Source organism: Neoarius graeffei, chromosome 18 (assembly GCF_027579695.1).
Source record: "Neoarius graeffei isolate fNeoGra1 chromosome 18, fNeoGra1.pri, whole genome shotgun sequence".
NCBI lineage: Eukaryota > Metazoa > Chordata > Actinopteri > Siluriformes > Ariidae > Neoarius > Neoarius graeffei.
In genome coordinates this window covers 44638820-44650873 of record NC_083586.1, presented here as the reverse complement: position 1 = coordinate 44650873, position 12054 = coordinate 44638820, and positions in this window count along the sequence as shown.

Sequence of the window (12054 nt, the reverse complement as noted above, 5' to 3'; positions counted from 1 at the left end):
AAAAGGAATTCAAGCCCTCCTAGCTGCTTAAAGATGGAACCCGGAACATGAAACCACATGGAATGTGGTTCCATGAAAAAGACTTTCAACCATTTGATCTTAAATGTACCAACCATTGATTCAAAATCCAAAGCATTAATGCCACCACTTTCAAAATTTTTAACTAATTGGGACCTTTTAATATAATGAGTTTTATTTTTCCATAAGAACTGAAAAATGATCGAGCTAGCTTTCTTTATATTTTTGGGAGATATTAGCAAAACAGAATAAAAATACATGCGCATCAGTGAGAATGGGGATGAGAGCGTAGTGAAGATGCAAGGAGTAGACGTAAAGAAAGTTGGTGAATTCAAGTACCGGGGTCAACTGTGCAGGAAAATGGGGGCTGCGATAGTGAGGTGAGAAAGAGAGTGCAGGCAGGGTGGAGCAATTGGAGAAGGATTTGTGATAGGAAATTCCCAGCAAAAGTGAAAGGTAAGATGTACGGTATAAGACAGTAGTGAGACCAGCTGTGATGTATGGATTGGAGACCGTACCCTTAACGAAGAGACAGGAGGCAAAGTTGGAGGTGGCGGAGTTGATGTTAAGGTTTGCGATGGGAGTGAAGAGGTTGGACAGGATAAGGAACGAGCACATCAGAGGGACAGCAGATAAGATAAGATAAGATAAGATAAGATAACCTTTTATTATCCCACAAGGAGAAATTTACATTGTTACAACAGCAAAATATATAAAGAGAAAAGATAAGACAGTGAAGGAGTAGTGCAAAAGTACTAAGTATAGAAAAAGTATATACACTACCGTTCAAAAGTTTGGGGTCACCCAGACAATTTTGTGTTTTCCCTGAAAAGTCACACTTTTATTTACCACCATAAGTTGTAAAATGAATAGAAAATATAGTCAAGACATTTTTCTGGCCATTTTGAGCATTTAATCGACCCCACAAATGTGATGCTCCAGAAACTCAATCTGCTCAAAGGAAGGTCAGTTTTATAGCTTCTCTAAAGAGCTCAACTGTTTTCAGCTGTGCTAACATGATTGTACAAGGGTTTTCTAATCATCCATTAGCCTTCTGAGTAGACCCCGAAGCCGTTTGTTTTCAGGATAATGGCTGGCTGATGAAATTATTGGCTGGCTAGCTGACTCAGCCAAAACCTTAATGGCTGCTGCAGCCACCAAAATGTTTATGGCTACAAATGGCTGATACTGGACGTCACTGTGTGGCATATATCCGGGCGAACGGATCAAACAAATGGGGGGAATAAATAGCAAATTACCACAGGTCCCCTGGTCTCTTACTTCATTGTAAATATAAATCTAGCAAGATTGTAGTTCAATGCTAATAATAAGCTAATCTGGATTGTTCGAGGAAGGCATCTAGCTATCTACTCTCACTAGCAATGACCAGTGAAGGACTGGCAGCTATCTTACTATGATGAAAGTAGAGTGGTGGAGTGCTTTTTTTTTTATCAATCTCGAAGTATGTGAAACAAACAAACAAACAAAAAAAATACCTTTACACTTTCCCTCAGCAGCGGCAAAGAATGCAGCCATCTCGTCGATATCGGAGTCGATTGATGCTCTGGGTGGGTTCCCGGGTTCCCCAGTGTATCGTGGTAACGGTGTGAGGGGCGGGAAGCCAGACAGGTAGTCACAATGGCAAGCTTGTGGTGGCTCTCTGTGCTGTGATATCAGTTCTAAATCTCTACAGTGTATGCCTATACGTCTCTATTGTGTTACTACTAGTGTGTACAGTTGATCATGTTTGTGTCACTTTTCTTGTAGCTCATGATGTGGATAAACCCATTATTTGATGTACACAATTCTTAGTGGCTCAGCCAAATTTTATTAGATAGCGGCTCAAATTGGCTTACAAAATTATTGACTGGCAGCGGCTCAAATTCTAAATGGCGGTTTTAGCGGCGCCTGGCGGCGGCTTCAGGGTCTACTTCTGAGGCAATGAGCAAACACATTGTACCATTAGAACACTGGAGTGAGAGTTGCTGGAAATGGGCCTCTATACACCTATGGAGATATTGCACCAAAAACCAGACATTTGCAGCTAGAATAGTCATTTAGCACATTAGCAATGTATAGAGTGGATTTCTGATTAGTTTAAAGTGATCTTCATTGAAAAGAACAGTGCTTTTCTTTCAAAAATAAGGACATTTCAAAGTGACCCCAAACTTTTGAACGGTAGTGTATATATAAAAGAAATAAACTACAAATTTAGAGATAAAAAAATGAACAAATTTGCATAAATTAAATGGTTTGCAGATATATAGTTAACATAAGTGTATTACAAAGGTGGTATTGCATGTGTAAGTATTGCACATGTATTATTACCAGTATTACCCAGATAGTATTGCACAAGTAAGTCGGTATATTGCACAAGAGCCATTTTAACCATGTGTAGCTAGCAGTTTGCTGTAAAGTACTGATACTGATAGTCAGTGCACACAGTATATGTTCAGAGGGGTTTCTGTGGATGTAGAAGTGATCTGGACAGTATTGTTCATTATTGTGAGGAGTGACTGGTGCTGTGCTTGGTGAGGTGCCAATTGTACAGTCTCACAGCAGTAGGGAGGAAAGAGCTGCTGTATCTCTCCTTAACACACCGCAGATGGAGGAGCCGGTCACTGAAGGAGCTGCCCAGTGCTGCTACTGTCACCTGCAGTGGATGGGAGGTGTTCGCCATTAAGGATGACAACTTGGCCAACATCCTCCTCTCCCCCACTACGTCCACTGAGTCCAGTGCACAGCCCAGGACAGATCCTGCCTTCCTAAATCAGTTTGTTCAGTTTTTTCCTCTCTGCTGTTGTGATACTGCTTCCCCAACAGACAACTCCATAGAATATGGCTGATGCCACCACAGAGTCATAAAAAGAGTCCACAAGTGGACCCTGTACTCCAAAGGCCCTGAGCCTCCTCAGCAGGTGGAGTCTGCTCTGGCCTTTCTTGTACAGGACGTGTGTGTGATCAGTCCAGTCCAGTTTATTGTTCAGATGAACACCCAGGTACTTGTAGCTCCTAACGATCTCAATATCCTTTCCCTGAATGTTCAACACGGTAGGTGAAGAGAACCTCGTCCTGCGGAAATCCACCACCAGTTCCTTGGTTTTACTTGTATTGATCTGGAGGGAGTTCCATTGGCACCAGTCCACAAAGTTCCTTGTCAGTTCTCTGTACTCGCCATTATTGCCATCTAAGATATAGCCCACAATAGCAGAGTCATCAGAGAATTTCTGTAGATGACAGGTAGTTGTATTGTATCTAAAGTCCGCAGTGTAAAGAGTGAACAGAAATGGGGCCAGGACTGTCCCCTGTGGAGCCCCTGCGCTGCAAAGAATGGTGTCTGACACACAGTCCTTTAGTCTCACATACTGTGGTCTGTTTGTGAGATAGTCCACGAGGTAAGATGATGGTCCACCCCTGCGTTCTCCATCTTACTCCTCAGAAGAGTCGGCTGGATGGTGTTGAAGGCACTGGATAGATCAAAGAACATGATTCTAACAGTGCTTCCTGCCTTTTCAAGATAAGAGAGAGAGCTATGAAGCAGGTAGATGACTGCATCTTCCACCCTGATGCCTGGCTGGTAGGCAAACTGCAGGGGATCCATAGCTAGCCCCACCAGTGTGTGGAGATGTGCCAGAACAAGTCTTTCCAGAGCCTTCATCAGGTAAGAGGTCAGCGCCACTGGTCGATAACTGTTAAACTCAGTGGGGTGTGCAGTTTTTGGTATTGGAACTACATACGACGTCCTCCAAAGGACCGGCACCCTTTCCTGTTCCAGGCTCAAGTTGAAAATGTCCCGCATTATTCCACACAGCTGGTCAGCACAATGCCTCAGGCGCCCAGGGTTGATGCCATCAGGACCTGCAGCCTTTCTCGCCTTCATCTTACTCAGTACCCTCTTGACTTGTCCTCTGTCGATGGACAAAGAAGAGCACAGGTGAGTGCTCGGTGTTATGCATGGAGGTGTGAAGCACTGAGCTGGAGGTATGATGGTTGAGGGGTGCTAAGAGGGTGAGGAGGAGGTCTGTGGGCTGGGTGACAATGACCAGGAAGAGACAGTAGTAGTAACAATGGGCTGATCCTGGGGGGAGGGCCGGTGCCTGATCAAATCTGTTAAATAAGTTGTTCAGGTCGTTTGCCCATTGCAACTCACCTCCAAGCTGCCTATTGGACTCCTTAAGCCCTGAAATGGTTTTAAGGCCCCTCCAGACTCCACTCACATTGCTCTGTGGAGAGCTTGGGAATTAAGCTAAGAGAGATGAGACTGAGATGGTATGGGCACATCCTGAGAAGAGATGCAGAGCATGTTGGAAGGAGAATGTTGAGGATGGAGCTGCCAAGCACACGAAAATGAGGAAGGCCAAAGAGGAGATACATGGATGTGGTGAGAGAGGACATGAAAGTGGTAGAGAAGGATGCGGAAGACAGGGAGCAATGGAGACGAAAGATCCGCTGTGGCGACCCCTAATCAGGAGCAGCCAAAAGAAGAAGAAGATATTTTGGGGAGATATATACATAGAATGACAAGGATAAATAACCTTGGAAATACCCTCAGCTTTAGTCAGCAGGTTTCTTCCAAAAATAGTCAAGGCCCTAGCTAACCAACGGCTAAGACTTTTTTTCATATCTAGTAATCGACTTGAGATATTAACATCATCTCTTCTAATTGCATTTTTAGAAAGCAATATTCCTAAATATTTTACTTCATTTTCAACTCTGATTGATGCAATGTTCTTATGAACGCAAGTATGAATGGGAAGTATCTCGCACTTTTTAATATTTAATTGTAAACCCGAAGCCTTGGAGAATAAGGAAATTGTATTAAGGGCTTTTTCAATCATAAAATTATTTTTTAAAAAGATTGCTGTAAGCCCTGTGATGACCTGGCGACTTGTCCAGGGTGTACCCCGCCTTTCGCCCGTAGTCAGCTGGGATAGGCTCCAGCTTGCCTGCGACCCTGTAGAAGGATAAAGCGGCTAGAGATAATGAGATGAGATGAGATTGCTGTATCATCAGAGAACTGCCTAATTTTAAATTCTCTATCAAAAATTTTAATACCTTGTAAGTCAAGTCAAGTTTATTTGTATAGCGCTTTTAACAATAGACATTGTCGCAAAGCAGCTTGACAGAATCTGAATGACTTTAAACATGAGCTAATTTTATCCCTAATCTATCCCCAATGAGCAAGCCTGTGGCGACGGTGGCAAGGAAAAACTCCCTCAGACGACATGAGGAAGAAACCTCGAGAGGAACCAGACTCAAAAGGGAACCCATCCTCATTTGGGCAACAACAGACAACATGACTATAACATGAACAGTTTTAACATGAAGTCAGCTTCGTTGATGGAAACTTGAGTGCAAAACTGTTCATGACAACCGCAGTCCTAAAGTTATCAAGTCAACTGTAGTCCTCAGCCATAAAAGCATTACTGTAAGTGTCCAGAGCGTTCTCCAAGTGTGACTTTCAACTGTCCATATGGGGCCGTCCTCCACAGGAGCGATGCGATGAGACTCCAACCAGACACAGGGCACCAGGATGGATCAGGCAGGTCTGAGGAGCAGAAGAGGTCAACATCTCGATCTCAGGATTGACATGTAACGCAGAGGGACAGAAACCACAGGTTGCCCAATGTCACCTGAATAAGTAGGAACAGTATACATTTTGCGCTGAGTAATTCAGGGTTGTTGTTAATGAGCAAGGCCAGTAATTGAGTAGTTAAAATAAGCAATTTTGGGGAGATGGGGCAGCCTTGCCGAATACCATGCTGGACTTTAAATCTAGAAGTAAGTCCTGGGTTTAAGGAAACTGAGCTATAAATATCACTATACATCATCAAGTATTGGTGGTGTAGTGGTTAGCATGGTCACCTCATAGCAAGAAGGTTCTGGGTTTGAGCCCAGCGGCTGGTGGGGCCTTTCTATGTGGAGTTTGCATGTTGTCTGTGTGAGTTTCCCTCACAGTCCAAAGACATGCCGTTAGGTTAAAGTGCATATCCTGGACCAATTTTGTGGTTTTTTTAATATGAAAGAATGTCCCTTTACACACTCATCCAGAAGGGTAATTTTACACAAGGCCATCTGTCTACAGCAGAAAAAAATAAAATAACAAAACGCGTCTGGAAAAATCCCAGGGGAGTCTGGAGCCAGATTTGTGACGTCACCTGCAGAAGCGCCAGCAGGCTACGCGAGCTTTGCACGGTTTCAGTGCACAGCCTGTGTCGACCAAGTTTAGCAGCTAGCGATTTTGCATTGAAATATGGAATTGTCACCTGAGCTTCTAAACCCGTGGAATCATGTATCAATGCTCATCTATCTATTGTTACATAAATCATATTTTTTCTAATTACTATTATGTATTTATATATTTCTTCATTTAGAAGAGTACTGGCTACTGTAGGAGAAAGATTTCATAAGCTACACACATGGAATCAGCTAAGCAGGGTTGTATATACATTTAATGTGTTTGACAGGTCCCAAGATCTCAAGCCCTGACACGCATATCTCTTGATACATGTGAAGTAAGCGTGTTATCGCCCAGCGCTTTCGTGTTGTTTACTTTTGTGTGTGTCAATAAATAACATTATCCGTATACCACACAAACACAGGAACGCCTAATTTAGAGTATAGTCTCTCTTATGGCCCTTTTCCACTACCCTTTTTCAGCTCACTTCAGCTCACTTCAGCCCGACACGGCTCGCGTTTCGACTATCTAAGAACAGCACGACTCAGCTCGCTTCAGTCCTGCTCAGCCCCCAAAACTCGCACGGTTTTGGAGTGGGGCTGAAGCGAGCCAAACCGAGCTGAGTGAGGCTAGGGGCGTGAGGAGACACTCCCCTGTGCACTGATTGGTGAGGAGGAGTGTCCTCACATGCCCACACACGCCCCGCGAGCACGCTGGGATCTGTAAACACCGTAAACCCGGAAGAAGGAGAATTATGAATTACGAGAATTATGAAGCCTTATGCGCCTCGCCTCATCTATACGCTCTTGCCAGTATCTGTTGGCGTTGTCGGTGACAACAAGCCACAGCACCAAGACCAGCAACACTAACGACTCCATGTCCTCCATGTTTATTGTTTACTATCCGGGTCGTGAGACTACCGCTTAAAAGATCACTGATGTCACTGTTTGCGCCGCCTAACGACATCACCTGACGTCCACCCACTTTCGCTACCTCCACCCAATGTGTCCACCCACTTCCAGCCAGCACGGTTCAGCGCGGTTGTAGTCGAAATGCAACTCCAACAGCCCCACACAGCTCGACTCAGCCCGACTCAGCACGGCACGGCTCAGCCCAACTCAGTCGCATTGTTAGTGGAAAAGCGGCATTATTTCTTACCCTGGCAACAGTCAACTTGTGAATCGTCAATTTTCTTGGTCTTTTTCTCAGCTCTGCTTTGGTCCTCGGCTTTTTCCGGGTGCCTCACACAAAGTGTTCACATTTCTCTTTCATTGTCCGGTCTTTTGGAAAACGATGAGTACTAATCCCATCAAGATTAGTGTTGCTATACCCTCCTACAATACATCTGTTAACCATTTTAATAATTACGTGATAAAGTTGAAGAAATTTGCAGAAAACCACCAGGTCGTTTTCTCATAAACAAACCAGCGCTGACGTAGGATTCAGAGGGAGACATCCTGCATGCGACGTCACGAAAATCAATGTTTCCTGGGAAATCCAAATGCCAAGTTTTTTCAGAGGCGGACCAATTCGCCTCAAATGGCTTGATTTCAACTGAATTTTTCTGGTATTGCGCAAGGTAAAAAAAAAATTGCACAAAATGTGACAGATATTTGACCAGAGTTTAATATAAAATAGGAGAATTACATTGATCTTGCTCCTGAATTTACCCGTGATATGCACTTTAATATGGGATGGCCTTGGGCTGAGGTGCCCTTGAGCGAGGCACCTAACTCCCAATTGCTCCCCGGGTGCTGTTAGCATGGCTGCCCACTGCTCTGGGTATGTGTGTGTGTTCACTGCTTCAGATGGGTTAAATGCAGAGAGAAATTTCACAAGTGTGTGATGTCTGTGAAGATTCTCAGTCATCCAGGTCATAGTAAACTGTGGGTGGTAAAAAGAGCAACTGGACTTGCTTGAAGATTCTTGAAGACGTTTCACTTCTCATCCGAAAGGCTTCTTCAGTTCTGTCTTACTAATAGGGAGTATCAGGTATTTATCCTCTCATGGATGAAAAGCAATCCTAAGGTGTCGTTGAGTCATCCTGTTGGTGTGGGTCACTGGGGGCTGGGTGTGAACGGCCTAGAGGGTCATTGGGGTGATCAATGGGTTGTTGGTTCTCTCTGTCCTCCTGTGAGTCACTGAAAACAGCTGGGTTTTGGTGTGCATTCAGTTGTCTGGGAAGTGTGCCAAGGACTGCATTGTAGGTGGCTGATAAATGCGCCATGGCTCAACACAGGAGAGCCAGTTCCTCAGGCCAGGACTCTGCTGTCTATCTTCATCTTAACAACAAAGGACACTCATTTCAGGATTGCAACGTACGCATTTTAGCCAGAGAGGATCGTTGGTACAGTATGAGCGAGGAGTTAAAGAAGCCATTTTTGTTAACCTGGAACGGCCATCGCTGAACAGAGGTGGTGGTCTAAGACATCACTTATCAGTCACCTACAATGCAGTCCTTGGCACACTTCCCAGACAACTGAATGCACACCAAAACCCAGCTGTTTTCAGTGACTCACAGGAGGACAGAGAGAACCAACAACCCATTGATCATCCCAACGACTCTCTAGGTCATTCACACCCAGCCCCCAGTGACCCACACCAACAGGATGACACCTTAGGATTGCTTTTCATCCATGAGAGGATAAATACCGGATGCTCCCTATTAGTCAGACAGAATTGAAAGAAAGAAAGAAAGAAAGAAAGAAAGAAAGAAAGAAAGAAAGAAAGCACAACTTTATTCATCACACACTTGTGAAATTTCCTCTCTGCATTTAACCCATCTGAAGCAGTGAACACACACATGCACACACGTGAGCAATGAGCACACACACACACACACACACACACACACACACACACACACACACACCCAGAGCAGTGGGCAGCCATGCTAACAGTGCCCAGGGAGCACCTCAGCCCAAGGCCGTCCCATATTAACCTAACCTAGAGATGAAAGTGGAGCAAAGAAAAAAACCCTGAACTTTTGAAAGTCAAACTAAGATATGGGGGGGGGCAACGTCCCCCGAAAATATTTTAATAACATAACACGCAAAACCCTGCATTCTAGTGCATTTTAGTACTTATTTTCACTAAAACAAGTTATAACTTTTAAGCCTTTTTCTTTCACGTACATTAATGATTAACATGTCAAAAATATCAAATTTAATTCCCCTAGTTAATGAGTAATTTTCAGGAGTGCATTTAGAAAACGCGGTGATTTTCCTGCTACACAGTTCATTACTTTGAAAAAAAATCAGACAGTTGAAGGTAAACTCAGCAAAATCCCAAAACAGTCCTGTTAAAAAGTAAAGGTCTGTTAGAGTTTCTAAAGCTTTCAGGTTTCAGTGTTGGGGACATTGAGCCTCGTTTATCAATCTTTGAGTAGAGTTGTGCGTTTGCAGAAGCTAAAGTGAACTAAACATTTCCAATTCAGATTTATGCGAGTTGAAGCCAATTGTTTACATTAGTTCGTATTGTCTGTAAATTTAAACACACCAATGAATACCAAATTTCTCAGGTAAATCAGGGGCGTAGGGTGTGTGTGTGTGTGTGTGTGTGTGTGTGTGTGTGTGTGTCAGTGTCACACACTGACTGGCAGCCTGAGTGCATTATGTAACAAAAAATAAATTACCATTGCTAGTTTTAGGTAGCTTAGAAACCGGCTCTTCCATTATTGCTGTTTCTTCCACATTTTCTTGATGCTGTGTTTTCGAAACGGCACTAAAACTTAGCTTCGAAACCACAAAATGCAACTTCGATGGAAAAAATATATAATAAATTGCTTACCTCTCTTCACGTCGAAAGAAGGAGGAAAGTTTTGCTTGTTTTGACATGGCGAATTATTAACACAAGAGGAAATACTCGTACCGGTAATTCGCAACTAAAAAGACTGCAGCTACACTGGCAGCTTGACCATGCTTTCTAGTGCGATTGTGTTGCTGTTACGGACCCATGGGGCTCCTCCCCACCTGCTGTGATAACCAGACTTCTACAGGTGCTGCGCAAGTCGCTGATTGCCGGGCGCGGAGATCAGCTGTACCTGATGGCCTTCAGGGCTTTTAAAAGAACATCGGAAGAGGCGAAGGAGGGCCGCCGCCTTCTCCTCTCTCTCGCACCTTTTTGACACTTTTTTATTTTCTTCACACAACCCTTCACATTTTGCACACATTTTCACTTATACTCACACATTTTACTTTTAATATTTTGTTATACACTTTATCTTCAATAAATTAAGTAAAACTTTATTCCGCGTTTGGTCTTCCCTTTTCTGGTACGTGGGCTGTTGGGGCAGAGCGTAACAGAATTGGGGGCTCGTCTGGGAGTTGAAACGCTGGTTGGCTAATTAGTGTTTTCTCGCCGATTAGGCTCTGTGTTGTATTCATTGCCTCGGCGTTGGTAATTAAGAGTTTTGCAAGTCAGGTCCTCCAAAGTTGTGGACTGATTTGGAAAGTGCTGTATCTGGTAAGTTAGAGTTACGATACAGTTCATAGAGTTTATTGGGAAGACGTAAGCGGATTAAGTAAGATTTGATTTCAGTTTTGAAATTTTGTTGTGGTGCGGGAGAGGAGGAGAAAATTTTGTTCATCTGTGCCTTGGAGTGTTTCTGAGCCAGGCAGAAGAAGCGGCGGTGCCTAATTGGTTGGTAAGTGTGGGTCTGCGCTGCGTTTACAAGATTGAGTTAAGTGATGACGTGTTTGATAATTAATTTGGGAGTTTCCCAATATCTGCATGGTTTGTTAGTTTAGTTTGTTGTTTTTGTGCTTACCCTGAACGGAGGGCACTGTCATGGATGTCCTGCTTTAACGGCATTTTGTCGGGGGAGTAGGCTCCGCTGATATTGTGTAATAAAGATCTCTGTCCTTGGGGTTTGCACGAGAAGAGGATTACCGTGCCTTGCAAGGCAACTCCATTTGTCTCGTCTTGATGCGCAGCGTAATGGCCGCACTTGCATGAAGAAAAAGTAAATCTGATTTTGTTTTGTTTGGGGTATTTGTAGTTACAAAAAAAAAAACCCTAGTCTGTAAATGTATGGCTATTTTGGATGAATTTTTGGCTGCTCCGTCAGTGGAGGTTTTGAATAAGTTGACCAAAGACCAGTTGCGTCAAGTGTGCCAGTATTATAATTTTGATTTGGGGTTACCCAAAGCGGCGAAGTTGGCCGAGTTACAAGCATCAGTCCAAGCAGAGTTAGTTGTTAGAGATATTCTTCCATCACCATTATCTGTAGCCATGGAAGAGTTAGAGCATGGGGAAAAGTCAACACCTCTGTTAAAGGAGACGACATGCATCCTTTCTTTTGAGCAACAAAAAGAGCTAATTGAAATGCAGCAAAGAGAAAGGGAGGCTGAACGAAAGGAAAGGGAGGCACAGCGCGAAGCCGAACGCAAAGAAAGAGAAGCTCAGCGTGAATATGAACTAGAAAAAGAGATATGAACGTGAGGCGACATTGGAACGGTTAAGACTGGTAGCCGAAGGTAAATTGTCATCTGAGGAGGGTAATGCTTCACGGGGGTCGGGGCGCCCCCCCGACATATCCAATATGGTAAAATTTGCCGCTTTTCCACTACCAACGCGGCTGAGTTGGGCTGAGCCGTGCCGTGCTGAGTTGGGCTGAGTCGAGCTGTTGGAGTTGCATTTCGACTACAACCGCGCTGAACCGTGCTGGCTGGAAGTGGGTGGGCACATTGGGTGGAGTTAGCGAAAGTGGGTGGACGTCACGTGATGTCGTTAGGCGGCGCAAACAGTGACATCAGTGATCTTTTAAGCGGTAGTCTCACGACCCGGATGGTAAACAATAAACATGGAGGACATGGAGTCGTTAGTGTTGCTGGTCTTGGTGCTGTGGCTTGTTGTCA